This window comes from Marmota marmota, unplaced genomic scaffold (genome assembly GCF_001458135.2).
Source record: "Marmota marmota marmota unplaced genomic scaffold, marMar, whole genome shotgun sequence".
Lineage (NCBI taxonomy): Eukaryota > Metazoa > Chordata > Mammalia > Rodentia > Sciuridae > Marmota > Marmota marmota.
The window spans coordinates 9,604,830-9,620,009 of NW_025999961.1; positions in this window are offsets into that span (position 1 = coordinate 9,604,830).

Sequence of the window (15,180 nt, forward strand, 5' to 3'; positions counted from 1 at the left end):
CCAGCTGGATATGAGGGTTAGATGAAGCCTCACGCACTGGTGTGCCTAACATTTGAGGCCGCCTACCAGCTGGTAGCTCAGCTACTCGAGGCTCTATGCCAACAAACCTACATGTGGTCTCTCCAAGCACCTGACCAGAAGCTGCATTGTATAATGACATAGGACAATTATGCAAATGAATCAAAGTCCAAGAGTAGTCCTTAATTCTTAATTAAACCTTTAGAGTACATTTAAAGGATATTGCTACATTGCAATGTATACATGAAATTATGAAGTGTTTCTTGATTTTATCATTAAGATTATTAGTCAAATCTTTCTTTAATAGAATGTTCAGTATGATTTTTAATATTAAATGACTGATGAAAATGTGTTTGTTTATTGTGTACAATATGTGTTTTTAAGTTTGTCTAGATTGTGGAATGACTAAATCTAATCACATTTCCTTTCAAGATCATAATTTTTTTTGGTGAGAACACTTTACAGGAAGTGTTTTTCAAGCATGTTTCAAGAATATAATACATTATTAACTAAAGGCAACAAGCTGTACAATAAATCTTCTAAATCTATTTCTTGTATTTAAATTAAACCTTACATCATTTGGCAAACATCTCCTTACTCCAACCATGCCACTCCTTGGTTCCTGGTACTTTCCACCTCTGCTTCTCTGAGTTCAGCATTTTAAAATTCCACATGAGTGTAATTGTGTGGTAGTTGTCTTTCTAGCCTGACTCATTTTATTTAACATAATGTCCCTCATGTTCATTCACATTGACAATTTTAAACACACATTTAGGAGAATCTTAGAATGTTACCATGGTAAAAGGTGGTTAGGTTATTTAGCCAGATCTCTCATTTTGTAAATGGAATAATGATGAGTCCAGATCAAGTCTGAAGAGTTACCTGACAATATAAAGCTTTTCATTTTGGAGCTCTGATGATTAATGATCCTGATAAGGACTAATATATAATCTTTATTAATTTATCCTATTAATCTTTACTAAGTTATTGAATCTATTTATATTATAATTTAGAATTGTGATACTGGACTATCTTTTCTCAAAACATCTGCTATCTGTAAATAATTAAAACAAAATATTACTTTTCTCATTAATAGATTCATGACAAAAAACATAAAATACCACAAAGTCCATCCAAACTATACTTCATACATTGAGACACAAAATTTCATACATGTACACAGAGGCTTGAAAATGTTACTATTGACATAAAAAGTCTTTCTTGGTCATGCAGGTAGCTTCCAACTAAAACCCACAATGAATTAACCAGGCATAGAAGAAAGATTAACTTGGGATTTTATTTTTCTGGGACTTCTAATGTGAGGTAAGGTGGAGGTTCCCATATACAGGGATTTACCTGAATTTTATGTTTGTTTTTGTCATATATTGTCAATTGCAATTGTGTATATTTATTGAGTGAAAACTATGTTGTTATATATGTGTGTGTGTGTATATATATATATATATATATATATATATATATATACACACACACACACACACACATATATAAAATGTAGAACAATCAAATATAGCTAATCCACACTTCAATCTATCACCTCAAATATTTATTATTTATTCTTCCTGTCTAACAAAACATTTTACACTTTAAATAACATCTCCCAATTCTCTCCTATACCAAGGATTGGTGATCACTATTCTACTTTTAGATTACACATGTGAATGATAATAGGTAGCATTTTGCTTTCTGTGCCTGGCTTATGTCATTTAGTATAGTGTTTTCCAGGTTCATCCATGTTGGCAAAGAGGGAAGGATTTAAATTATTTCACCATCCGTATGGACTATATTCTCTTTATCTGTTTATCTGTTGATGAACACTTAGGTTGATTCCACATCTTGGCTCTTGTGAATATAATAGCAATAACATGGGACGGAAGAGATCTATTCTACATATTGGTTTCATTTCCTTTGAACATATACTCAGAATTTGGATTGTTTTTATATTGCATTTCCACGTATAGCTTTTGAAAAATCTCCACACCATTTACCATAATGGTTGGACTAATTTTCATTCCCACCAACAGTGCAAAAGTGTTCTCTTCACTTCCTCACTAAATTGCTCTAACTTGTGATCCTCATACCTCAGCCTCCAAAGTAGCTGGGATTGCAGATATTTTCCAGAATGCTCAGCAATATTGTTACTATTTTAAAAACTGATTTTGGTCCCTCTATCTCTAAATTCGATTATTAATAAATTTTCTGTTCTTTTAATATGGTAGAGTACATTATTGTCTTTTCGTCTTCATTACCTTCTCCATGGTATCAGTTTAGGTAAGAATATTAGAATTTTCTTCTGTTGAACTTTTGATTTGGCCATGTGATAGGCTTTATCAAGTTGACATGGTATAAGTCATTCCTAGACCAAGCACTTAAGAAATAGTAAGTGGTTTATCACATTACATTTTTCCTCAGTTTTGAAAATTTGGAGGGGTGTATTTTGATGTAGTACCATTTGCTTTTGCCAAATGGACATATGAGATCAGTAACAAATTTTCTTGTAAACCACTGATATTTTGGAGACCAATTATTTAATTAGCATAATAAAGTTCTTTTTATCTGGGCTACCTGTTTATTTGGCAACTTTCCAGATCACTTTATTATGTTTGTATTTATATGTGTTTAGGACATATAAACCCACATTTTAATTAGCTTCTTTCCTTAATTAGTTAGAGGGGGAAAATGTTTTATATGTAGTTTAGTTCTATATAATTGCCTACTTCATTCAAATCCTTAAATCGTATGGTAACTTTCCTAAAGAAAACAGTTCTCCCAGAACTTTGCCTTATTCTAAATGACCATCATCATCTTTAATAGGGTTTGAGCTCTAAATATCCATTTATCTATAGATAGATTTGTGTGTGTTTGCATGTGTATGTGTGTGTGCATGTGTATGCGTGTTTGTATGTGTGAAAGAGAGATAAATATCTGTTTGTGATAAGCATCTGAGCTCCCTTATTTTTCCTTGTTCTCATATATCATACTTGATGAAGCTTTATTTGCTGTGATCTAACAACTTCCATCTCAAGTAATATTTACTCTGATCATGTCAAGAAATCACTCTGTCAGCCTAGCTTCTGATGACAACTAACTTAATACAGGCCTATTACTCTGTATCTTTACCAAGTTCTGCAATTATAAATTAACAGGTCCATATACAAAACTAGAATTTATAATACATTTTTCTCAATAGGCTGCTTTTGTATACACTTATTTTGAAATAACAGAAACTTTGTGCTCAGTTCTCTCATAATTTTTCAATCTCACCAAGGAAAGGCAATGGATATATTTTAAAATGTAGAAAATAAGAATGTTAGATGACACACCATGATATTTTATGAAGTCATAGTAACATTTTGATTTTTATTCACATTTACATTATGTAAGAAATCAACAGACTTATAATCAGGGAGGATTTTGAACAAGTTTATAATTTTATGTTTGGAGAGTTCCAGGGATTAAATTCAGGGTCACTTGACCATTGAGCCACATACCAAGTCCTATTTTGTATTTTATTTAGAAACAAGGTCTCACTGAGTTACTTAGTACATTTCTTTTGCTGAGTCTAGCTTTGAACTTGAGCAATTTCTCCAGCTGCTAGGATTAGAGGCAGGCACCACTGCACCCAGTTATAAAAATTTTAATGTTAGTAAAATATACAAGAAAACCCAGATGATTTGGTCACTTTGAAATAGAATACCTGGCAAACTTGGACAAATATTTCAGATTTGCCACTGTATTCTTCTGAAGTGAGACATCAAATTTTTGTTGACTTAATATTGCTCTTAATCACTAATAATTCTTTATGATTTATCATAACACTATAGTGGAAAATAAATTAAAATATGTTATTACACCTATGGAGTCTTAAAAAATAATATTATATTAATGAGTTAGGTTTAACCCTGGGACATGCCTATTTACTGAGTTGTCAGAGGAAAATATGTAAAAGGGTATCTCAAGAAAACAGATCATATGTATTATTCATGTGTCATATTTTTACAGTGGTTGTATTAAATCAGTGATTTTTTTTTAGTTTTCAATTTATATAATGGAGTAGATTGTCAATTTATTTCAAATATGGTACTAAGCACAGATGCTTTATTAAAATGATGGATTTTAATATGCATGCAGTCTTACCTTTAAGACAACATGTGTGACAGATTTAATTATAAGAACTTTATAAGGACTACATTATTATACATATTTGGCATTATACAGATATGATAAGAATCATCTTCCTCCTCAAGTAGTTGACAATTGAGATCTTACTGGCTGTTTGTAAGCAGGGCAGGTAGGACATATATTTGTTTGTATACAACAATAATCTTATCAAATAAATTCTGTCACTTAAAAATAATAAATATTATATATAAAAAAACAAAGAGCAATGTTTATATTAATGGGAGAAACTGGGCTCAGAGAATTCCAAGAACCTTGGTATATAATATCAGAGGGAATTTAAGAATAACTGATAGAAAAGGAATCATTCAAGTCAGAAGTAACATGTATTAGTCTTGTTAAACTGCTATTCAAGATATCACACATTCTATGCCTGATAGAATAGAAATTGATCTCACTGAAGAAATGGGAAGTCTGGATTGAAGGAGCTAATATACTGGATTTCTCTGAGGCTTCTCTCTTTGGCTTGCAGGTGACTTCCTTCTTGTGTCCTCACATGATCTTTTGTATGTACATGCACACCCCTTGTCTTTTTCTTTTCTTTTTAAAATTTACTTTTTGTTAACACATATTAATTACATAAACTAATGGGATTTACTGTGATATTTCCATGTATACAGTGTCCATTGATCATATTCACCCATTATAATTATTAAGTTTGATTCCCTTTCAACTTTGTTCTTTATATTTTTTTCTTTTCATTAATTTGTTATAAATAAACATAATATCAAGGTTCATTTTAACATAATATATAAGCATAAAATATATTTTTTTCCAATTCTGAACCTAGTATTTCCCCTTTTCCTTTCTTTTTCCCTCATCCTGTTCCCTTCTCTCTACTGCTCTATCTTCTATTTATACATTTTTTTTAAATTCGTGTATTATGGATATACAAAAAGGTGGAATTCACTTTGGTATATCCACATATACACATAGGAAATTTTAATAGGATTTCACCTCTGTTTCTTTTCTTGTCCCTCCCCCTGCTTCCTCTGCACCACTGATCTCTCCTCTATTTTCATAGGATTCTTACACACACACCTGACCCTCTTACAAGCTTTTTTTTTTTTTTAATTTTTTTTCCTCATTGTGGTCTAGCTTTGGCATATAAAAGAAATCATTCAATTTCTGACTTTCTGGGTCTGGCTTATTTCATTTAGCAGAATGTTCTCCAGTTCCTCCATTCATTTACCAGCACCTGACAGAATTTTCTTCTTCCTTAAGCTGAGTAAAACTCCATTGCTTATATGTATCGTATTTCTTGATCCAATTGTCTATTGATGGGCATTGTCTTTTGGAGTGAATATAAATTAGAATAGCCACTATAAAAAACAGTATGCAGCAAAAGGCTTAAATTAGGACTACAGTGATTTATCTTATAAGGAAAACAGTCTTTTTGTTAGGGCTCTACACTTAGACTTTATTTAACCATATTACCATTTTTACAAACTTGTTTCCAAATGTGGTCATGATGAGGTTTCCATATACGAACTGGGGTGGGAAGCACAATATACTCCATGATAATATCTTTCAAATAAATAGACAAAGACATCATTATAATGAACTTAGGGCAGTTGTGTTACTTGTAGAGTAGCGAGGATAAACAGGAGTAGGAATGCAACCTGGTACATATGTATACATATTGTGTACTTTGCATTTTTTGAAAATCAGAAGCAGAAACTCAATTTTTATCAAATGACTTTTTTTCACATATTGTAGCATCAGGTTTTCTTCAAGTTAGCCAATTTTCTTCGTAGTAATGGCTATAAACATAACTGTACATTAAATTTCACTCCATATTCTATTTATATACATAGTGACATTAATTCTTATATTTCTAGTTTTTATGATAAATACTGCTTCATAAAATTAAAACATTTCCCATCTTGTGTTGACAGAAATAGATTACATAGAATATAAATTATTTAGTTTATCTATTGTAACATTACAAATCTCCCCAGACTGAAGTGTTTTAAAATAGTATTTATTATTTCTCAAATTCCCAAACTGAAATGTTTTAAAATAGGTATTTATTATTTCTCAAATTCTTGGGCAGAAGAGGTACTTTTCCATTGGTGTTGCCAGAGACCATTTATATGCTACAGTAGAAGAGGAGGATGAGGAAGAGCAAACTATCACTTATAAAGAACATTTGTAGAGAACAAAATATCATTTGTAGACTCATAAAGAATGTTGTTATATAAATACTGGTTCAAAGGCAAATTTAAGTATTTCAACAATAACAACCAAGTAAACAATTAAAACGGTGTTTCCAAGAAAATATTAAATACTAACAAGTAGCCAGATGATGTAGAATTTGAAGTGGTTATGAATTTCAAAATTATGCTGAAATGAAAAATCCAGAGATAATTGCATAATCAGAAAATCTTAGCCATTGGTTAAGACAGTGTGAAGTTTCATGCTTTTCTTTTTTACCATTTGAGACCATCAGTCATTAATAGGTTATCCTCAGAGATCCTTAGTAGATTGTGATGTTCATTTTCTTTGTAAAAAAATATAATTTAAAACTAAATCAAAGAACAACTTGATAGGGAAATTAAAATAGCACATATAGATGGGTACACTGGGGCATTCCTGTAATCCCAGCTATTGAGAGGCCAAGGCAGGAAACTCTCAATGTCAAAGCCAACCTCGGCAATTTAGCAAATTTCTGTTTCAAAAATAAAATAAGATGACGTTTGTATGTAACTCAGTGGTAGACCACGTTTACCCAGGGTGCAAAATCCCAAGAACAACAACAAAAAAAGAACTTTGTGAACATAATTTCAAAATACGTCTTTGTTTAATATTTCCTCATTGGTGGATCCGCATTTCATAAATTCACAGGCTTCATCAAATAACCTCTTCCTCCTAATGACAAACTATACTTTTAGAACTTCATTAATAAACATGTAAATTGTTCTCTAAATGTAGCTTATTTTCTCATACACTGTCAAGGAAATAAAAACATTGTTTTATTATAAAATTTTTTTAAATAAGAAAAATTGGGGCTAAACAGGTCAAAATTATGTTCGGAATTATACAATTGCTAGTGAATAGATGCAAAACTTTGAGAAGTTTAGATTACAAATCATGAAATTATATCTTTAAAACTAAAATGTTACTGCTAATTTTTCCCAACAATCATTATGAAATTTAAAATTATGGTCTAGTGTATCAATTGCAACATGAATATGTGAATGGTTTTCAACCTGCTGAATAAACAATTGACTTAGGTTCGAAAGTCACAGATGGGTAAGACCTGAATTTTTATTTGAGTTCTTTACTTATTGTCTCATTTATTGTGATCATCTACCATGAACTATATTAAATTTGTTCTTGAAGTACTAACAGTAACCCCAGAAAGATTCTGCAATAATTTAAGCCACAGATTTAATATTCATAGAAGAAATAAGTGATATTTTATGTGCAGCCAAAGAAAGGCACCTTCACTGTGAAAGATCCTACATATTGTCCCAAACCACATTATTCACAGGACTGTAAAAAATATAAAAAGAAGTTAATGAAATTTATCAATCCATTTTTTTGTATCACTTGACTTAACCACAATAAACATGATTCTGGGATTCAGAGAATTTAATAACTACTACATCCATTAAGTAAAAAAGCATAGTATAATAATAACAATTAAATATTAAATGTGAAAAGGAGAATCACAATGTCATTTTGAGTATGGTGATAAGAACTGTGAAAGCAAAAAACAAATGGAGACGGTAATAGATTTTCACTATTTCATGACAGAGATATTATTCTAAACACAACATTAACAAGTTTTCATTAGCAAAGACATTGATGACAAAAATAATATTGGCAGGGGTTAAGTGTTTTCTCTGATTTGTGAAAGCTAACCCACAACAAGGCTGTGGGGAATGGAGACTGGAAGTTTGTTGGATGAGACAAAGGAGAATAAGGGAAGAGAGAAAGGATGGGAAAAGTAAAGACAGTGGGATGAATCTGACATAACTTTCCTCTGTGTGTGTGTACATATATTTATATACATATACAAATATATCTATATGTATTTTTTCACTGTGAAAAAACATATAGATATATTTGTATATGTATATAAATATATATTCACTGTGATATATATATATATATCACAGTGAATCTCACCACTACATACATCCATTAAAAAATTATTTTTAAAATTAACTGTGGTTAAATGGCAGAAATGTCAATAGAGGGAAGGGAGCAGCAGGTAAAAAGAGGGAAGGGAAGGACAGGTACTGTGTTCTGAATTAGAACAAGATATATTCTATGCTTGTATAATTATATCAAAATGGATTCTACTGTCATGTGTAACTAAAAAAAAACAATAAAAAACAACAAGGTTTTTTAGAAAAATGTAACTAGATTAATTGTTATTAATATTTACATGGGAAAAGAACCCTACAATAGCTATGAAAACCCAGAAAAGAAGAATTGTGAGTGAAGAGGACTATTTTAACAGAGAGTCAGACATATAAAGCCTCTATAATTAAAACTGATGTATATATTGAAGAACTGAAGAGAATTAGCAATGATGTGTCTTCCTCTTAAATGCATGAAAAAATAAGACATCGATGATGGTTACATATGTCATAAAGCAAAATACTGAAATGCTCATGAGGAATCCAGATAGACATGTGGGTATTCACTGAAAAAATTAATTTTTCTGTACATTTGGTATAGTAAATTTTAGGGAAAAAACTAACTAAATGCAACAATATGCAAGTGTATGAATAAATGACAGGGAAGTGTAATAAAGTAGTAACTTATAAAACAAAATAAACAGTAATAATATTTAACATGTCAACATCAAATATACATAATACATTCAATAAAATTATGATTTTACCTTAATATATGTCCTATTTTTCACATTTTTAATTGTCTAAGTATAAAGTAATAATTTGATAGTGAATGCAAAATAAAATTAATTTGGGAGAAATAAGAAAAATAAGACATATGAAAATTTAAGCCAGTGTAAACTCTGAGATCTCACCAGAAATATGAAGATTGGCATTACTCTATATCATTTTTACCAAAAAGCCAAATCATTAAAATTTTTCTTTAAAATTGAATTTAATCAATTCCCTTGTAAGACATTAGTCCCATAAGATTATAAGAGAACTGAAATATTCGTAACACATAGTGACATTGTAGCCATCATAAAACCACAGCACAATGGTACTAACATGTTGTGGTGATGGCTGGGGTAAAGAAACCCTCTGCATTGTTAACTATATAAAATCATACTACATACAACTATGTAAAGTACACAATATTTGATAATCTCTACAAATGGCTATTACCAGTTTATGCATTTACTACATTATATTTTTATCACTATTCTACAGTACGTTCCTCTGCTTATAAAAAAATTTGTTATAAAACAGTATGCCATGTTATATCAGGTTCAGCTCCTGCTTCTTTAGTTTTTTATTTAATCTCATTTTTTTCTTATCATGTTCATAGAAGCAATAAGCTATTACACACACACACACACACACACACACACCCATGTACCTGTGTAGAAGGCTATATTATCTAGGTTTGTGTAAATATACTCTGTGTAGTTCACACAAGGACAAAATCACCTACCAATGCATTTCTTAAAATATGTCCTCATTGTAAAGTATTGCATGATCATAAGTATAAATAGGTATGAATATAATGCATCATAAATAACTTGTATTGCAAGTCATCAATACAATTAATGATTAATTATGTATCCTCACCATCTGTTTGAATAAGCATTTACAAAAATCACTTAATGGATTCAGTAGAATTATATTCTCAAGGGCATTTATGTATTTAAAATCTTATTTTCCACAGCGAATTTTGCCTCCAATTGTTTTAAATCTATCTAACCTATTCTGAATAATATTAAAAACCATAAGTCAAGCCTAAAAATATTTTACTTTTATTACACATTTACATTTATCTTATGCATTATTCATGAGGTTCATATGATAAAGTCTATTAAAGTGACAAAGGCAAGGTACAAACATGCATCAGCTAACTTGGGTGCTAGGTATGCCTACCCTATTGATGGCTGGCTTAAACACAAGCCCTTTTTATGCTCTCTCTCACTCTGGCTCTTTCCTTTGCACACATAAATCATATAAATGTCTGGTTTTCCTTTCCAAAATATAATAAACAAAGCTTTGACCAACACGATTTATTGTAATGTTTACATTAAAAAACTTAATATTGCTATTTTTTACATGTCATTACACTCTCATGAGTCTATTTAGTTCTTACTTTCATAAAGCAAACTTAAAATCATGAATAAAATATTAAGAGAATCCAAAATTGAGGAAAATTTTAACAATTTTATCTAAAGGGACCTGCCGACTTTTTGTAACTATTAACTGTTTAATCCTCTTCTAAGGATCATTGTGAAATAATGTATTCAACTTAATTTTAAAATTATATCTTCTGTTTTCTGACCCCTAGACTTTTAAGATTAATAACAGAAAGAATCCTGTCTTTGTAACTACTGTAACATCATTATCCAAAGCAATGCCTGATAAATATTAGATACTCAATATCTAATCATTGATTAGATAAGTGAATATAGTTAATAATTATTTGCTAACTGAAGTAATGAGTAAATAGAAATTAAAAATAATTAAACAGAAACTCCAGATAAAATATCACATTTATAAACTAGGAATTTTCTTCTGAATATTGTTGTGACTAATATTTAAAACTTTGGAATTGAAGAGACTGTTTTTTATGCTCTGAATTCAAGTCTGAAAATGAATCTGTATCAACATGTTCTTAAACTTGGAAAAAAATTTAATGAGTGCATTATGTTTTGTTCTAATTTAAAGAATGTCAATTTTATAAGAAAGGATCAATAAATAATCTTCTTTAAAATAAATTTAGTTAAATTTTCTCTATATTGATGGTGTTAATGGTTGTAAATAATAGCATAATTGTGAATAAAAGCACACATATGTTAATTCTGCCTTAAGTTTTATTCTTAATAGCTAAAATTGAAAAAGTATGTAGATTTAAAATTAACTGAGTGAATTCTTTGTTCACCTTCAATTGCTAATTGATTAATCAATGTATACTACTGATTGGGATACACTAACATTTACCATAACTTCCCAGAGTTTGTTCATTGTGTATGAATAATTACAGGGAAGTGTAATAAAGTATTAACTTTTAAAACAAACAAAAAAAAAGTTTTATGAAAGTGAGAAAACAAAAACAAAAACTTCCTTCACAAATGAAACATAAAGAAAACAAACACATAATTGTCATTATGAATATACATATTCTTAAAATATACTTAATTCACCAATACTACAGTGTAAAGCAGTTGACATCAGTATACTATATTTATAATGTTTGTTTTACAACATTCTTAAATATGTGGAATCATTGTTTTAGTTCTTTCTTCTTAAATATCAATAAGTCATTAAATTGTATGCCAGAATAAAACTTCAAAAATAACCTAGCATGTAGGAAGGAGATAATATTTTTAGTTGCAAAACTAGCCTTTTTAATCAATTTTCTAGGTTTTGACAATTCAATCTAATACAAAGAATATATTGTTAATTTGTTTCATACCTTTAATTCAATTTATCTCTACCTAAGGGCTATTTTTTCTCAACATGTAACATGATTTACCTAAATATTGGACATACATCATGATAATGTTTCATTTCCTGCTTATATATTTGCTACACAACGTTAGATTTTTCTTTTATTACTTTAGGAAAACCACTTTAATTATATTTATTGTTAATTTGATAAGGAAAATATGTGGCAAAATCTTAATATTTTTTTACTTCCCTTCATATTAAAAAAAGTTATTTAACCTATTTATTAATTTGTTCAAAATTGCATTGAAAACTTTAGTTCTATCCAGATTTTATTTTTCCAAATTACAGAACCAATATTTCTATAACCACAAAAAGAACTTAAAATGGAAATAGTAAATGCACTTCCTGCTAGGAATCTGTGCTACTTTTATGTACTACTGAAGTACAAGGTTGTGATTGTACTTGTAATTGTTTTTATTGCAAATTAATTTATGATTTAAATTATCTCATGCAATTTTGAATGCAAATTATAAAAGACTGCAAATTCTAAAATATCTGGAATTCAAAAGAATATGGCCAATGAAAATGTGTTATAAAAAACACATATAAAATTGAGAAGAATATAATTAAATTAGATAATCATAAATGCTAAGAAAATAGAACATTCTAAATAGTTTAATGGTTGAGAGAGAACTTTTTGAAAAGTGAAAATATACAGAAAGTAAATAAAAGCATTAGCCTTGACAGAGATAATTTACAGAGCGCTCTACCTGAAGAAAGAAAAATTCAGAGGTTTGAAGTAGAATGATATTATCATGATCATGGGAAACGTGAAATGAAAGGACACAGAAGTAAGTCAGGGTGGGTCGGGTCTTATCAGCTTTATTAAAATCTGTCCTGTATGGAAATTCTAAGAGAATTCTGATGTGAATGAAATTCATTGCATTATCTAAGCAGGATTCTATGCCCTAATACATATATTTAAAAGAGAAAAATATTACTCTCAATTAAAAATTTAAAATTAAAGAATTTAAAAGAGAAACCTACAAGAGAAATGAAAGTCACACATGAACATGTGATTGATTACTTCATGGATCATTAGGATGATACTAGTATGAGAAACTTTGAAAGTATAGTTTTAAAATTATAGGAATGAAATTATGTGTAATTAATTATGTGTTTTTTTCTGTTTTGGATTCTGTTTTTGTATAATCAATTTAATTTTAAATGGCCTCATTGAAATCTTACATAAAATTTCTCATTTTTAGTAGGGACGTTTCATTATTTTAGTCTTAATAATATTGGTACGTCTAGCCCAATGCTCCAGTAACAATTAGCAATTAAAAAAAAAAAAGTCTAAGTGCAGAGTTGCAGTCTAGATAATTGAAACTCCATCATCAAAGCATCATATATTTCCCTTGGGAGATGGATGAAATTTACTAACTTGTTCCAAATGACATAAACCTAACTAGGAAAGTTGAAGAAAGAATTTGAGAAACCACTTTAAATGAGAGTCAAAGAGAAAACAGCAGAAGCACTCTTTGGAATGTACCCTACAGTCACAGCAGTGATGGAAAGTGACCTTGACACCTAACTTAGACATTCAAATGGTTTCCAGTAAGAGGCTACCTTACTCTGTCATGGTTTGTTCCTGTGAATAGCTGATAAAGGAGAAAGAGGAGCAAAAAATGGAAGTGAAAAAGGGAAAGAAAATTTTGCTCAGTAGTTATTCTTTCTTGAATAAAGCAAGGGATTAAGCCTGTAGTCATTTGTGATACATGTCTAAAGTCAGGGGCAGTTCTTTGAATGTATAAAACTTTGAAATTTGAAATTTTTGCCTTTTCATAAGTTTTGGGAAAAAAATTACCTGAGTTATAATAGTACACTGGTGACTTAATAATTAATGCCAATTTAAAAGCAAAACACTTAATAAAATACAGAGTCGTCATTTGGATTTCATGTATCCTCCCCGCCTCCTGCAAAAAATCCTGTTAGGCAATGTCAGGTGTTCAGAGGTGAAATGATTAGATTTGAGTGCTGTAACCTCATCAAGAGATTGATAACTGAGTGATAACTGTAAGTATGTGGGGAATGGCTGAGGGAAGTAGGTCCCTGGGGGCATACCTTTGGGATTTCAATTTTGTCCTTGGCTGTCTTTAATATTCGGATGCTAGAAACTAAGCAGATTTCCTCTGCCACATCCTTTAGCCATGATATTCTCCTTCATCTGAAAGCAATAGAGACAGCTGATCATAGAGGAACCAAACCATGAACCAAAATAAACTTCTTATTTAAGTTTTTCTTTACATGTAATTTGGTCACAATGAGAAGCTGACTAACAAATATATGTGAGTATGTTTCACTGGAACATGATTTTACTTTAAATTCTGATTAAAATCTATAAGTGAAATGTAAATGTCTACATATACTATCATTATGGGATCAATTTTAGTTCTGCCTGTATGTTTTAAAGTGACTTTTAGTCTTTATTAAAAACTAATTGGAAGTCTGACTTTGTGAAATCATTCAAAGGATACTTTGATGTTTATATCACTCGTCACTGTCTCCTCCTTAACCCTTTTCTGATTTTTGTGCCTGTCTTCAACCATGAAACCATTTTCAAAGCTCTCTTTAAAAATCATCTCTCTGTGAGTTATTCCAAAATTTCCCAGTATGTTTTAATCATTTATTTACGTAGATTTCATACCAGATAAATCTAAATTAGTATATTATCTTTCCTTAAATATATTTGTATTATTTTACTGTATGTCATATTCATTTTTTAGCCAATTTTGACAGTTTCACCTCCTTTCTGCTACACACAGAAAACAATTAGATTGAATAACAAGGGACTGTGGGGTAAATTATATTACCTCTGATAGAACTGGATGATAATTATAAGGATCCTCCTTCTTAAACTCATTAATAAGCAGATGTCAAAATTAAAGCAAGTCACCGTCAGAAAAAGTCTTCCACATTTCTGTAATTTAGCTAATTTGACATAGTTGTGAAGGGGCTTGTTTCTGACAGAAACAATGCTATTTTAGGACAAAATTCAGTTAAGTTTCAGGTGGCAAAACTCTTCTGAATCTTAAAACTTGGGTGATATTGTCATTTAGAATCGATGTGGTAGTGAATTCTTATCTGTATTAAACGGCAAAAAGTTGGTAAAACATCCCTAACAAGTCAATATATCTTGACCATCATTTAGCAAAACAAAGAAAATTTATTTTTTTAAATTTATCTTTATCAATAAAATCTAATGTTGATCCAGGAAACCTGGAACATCTACAGTGTCAAGACAACATTTAGAGATTTTAAAATACTAACTGATCCTTTCTTCTTCCTCCCCCACAACTCTATGACATCAATATTTAAATAGAAGACTTAAAAT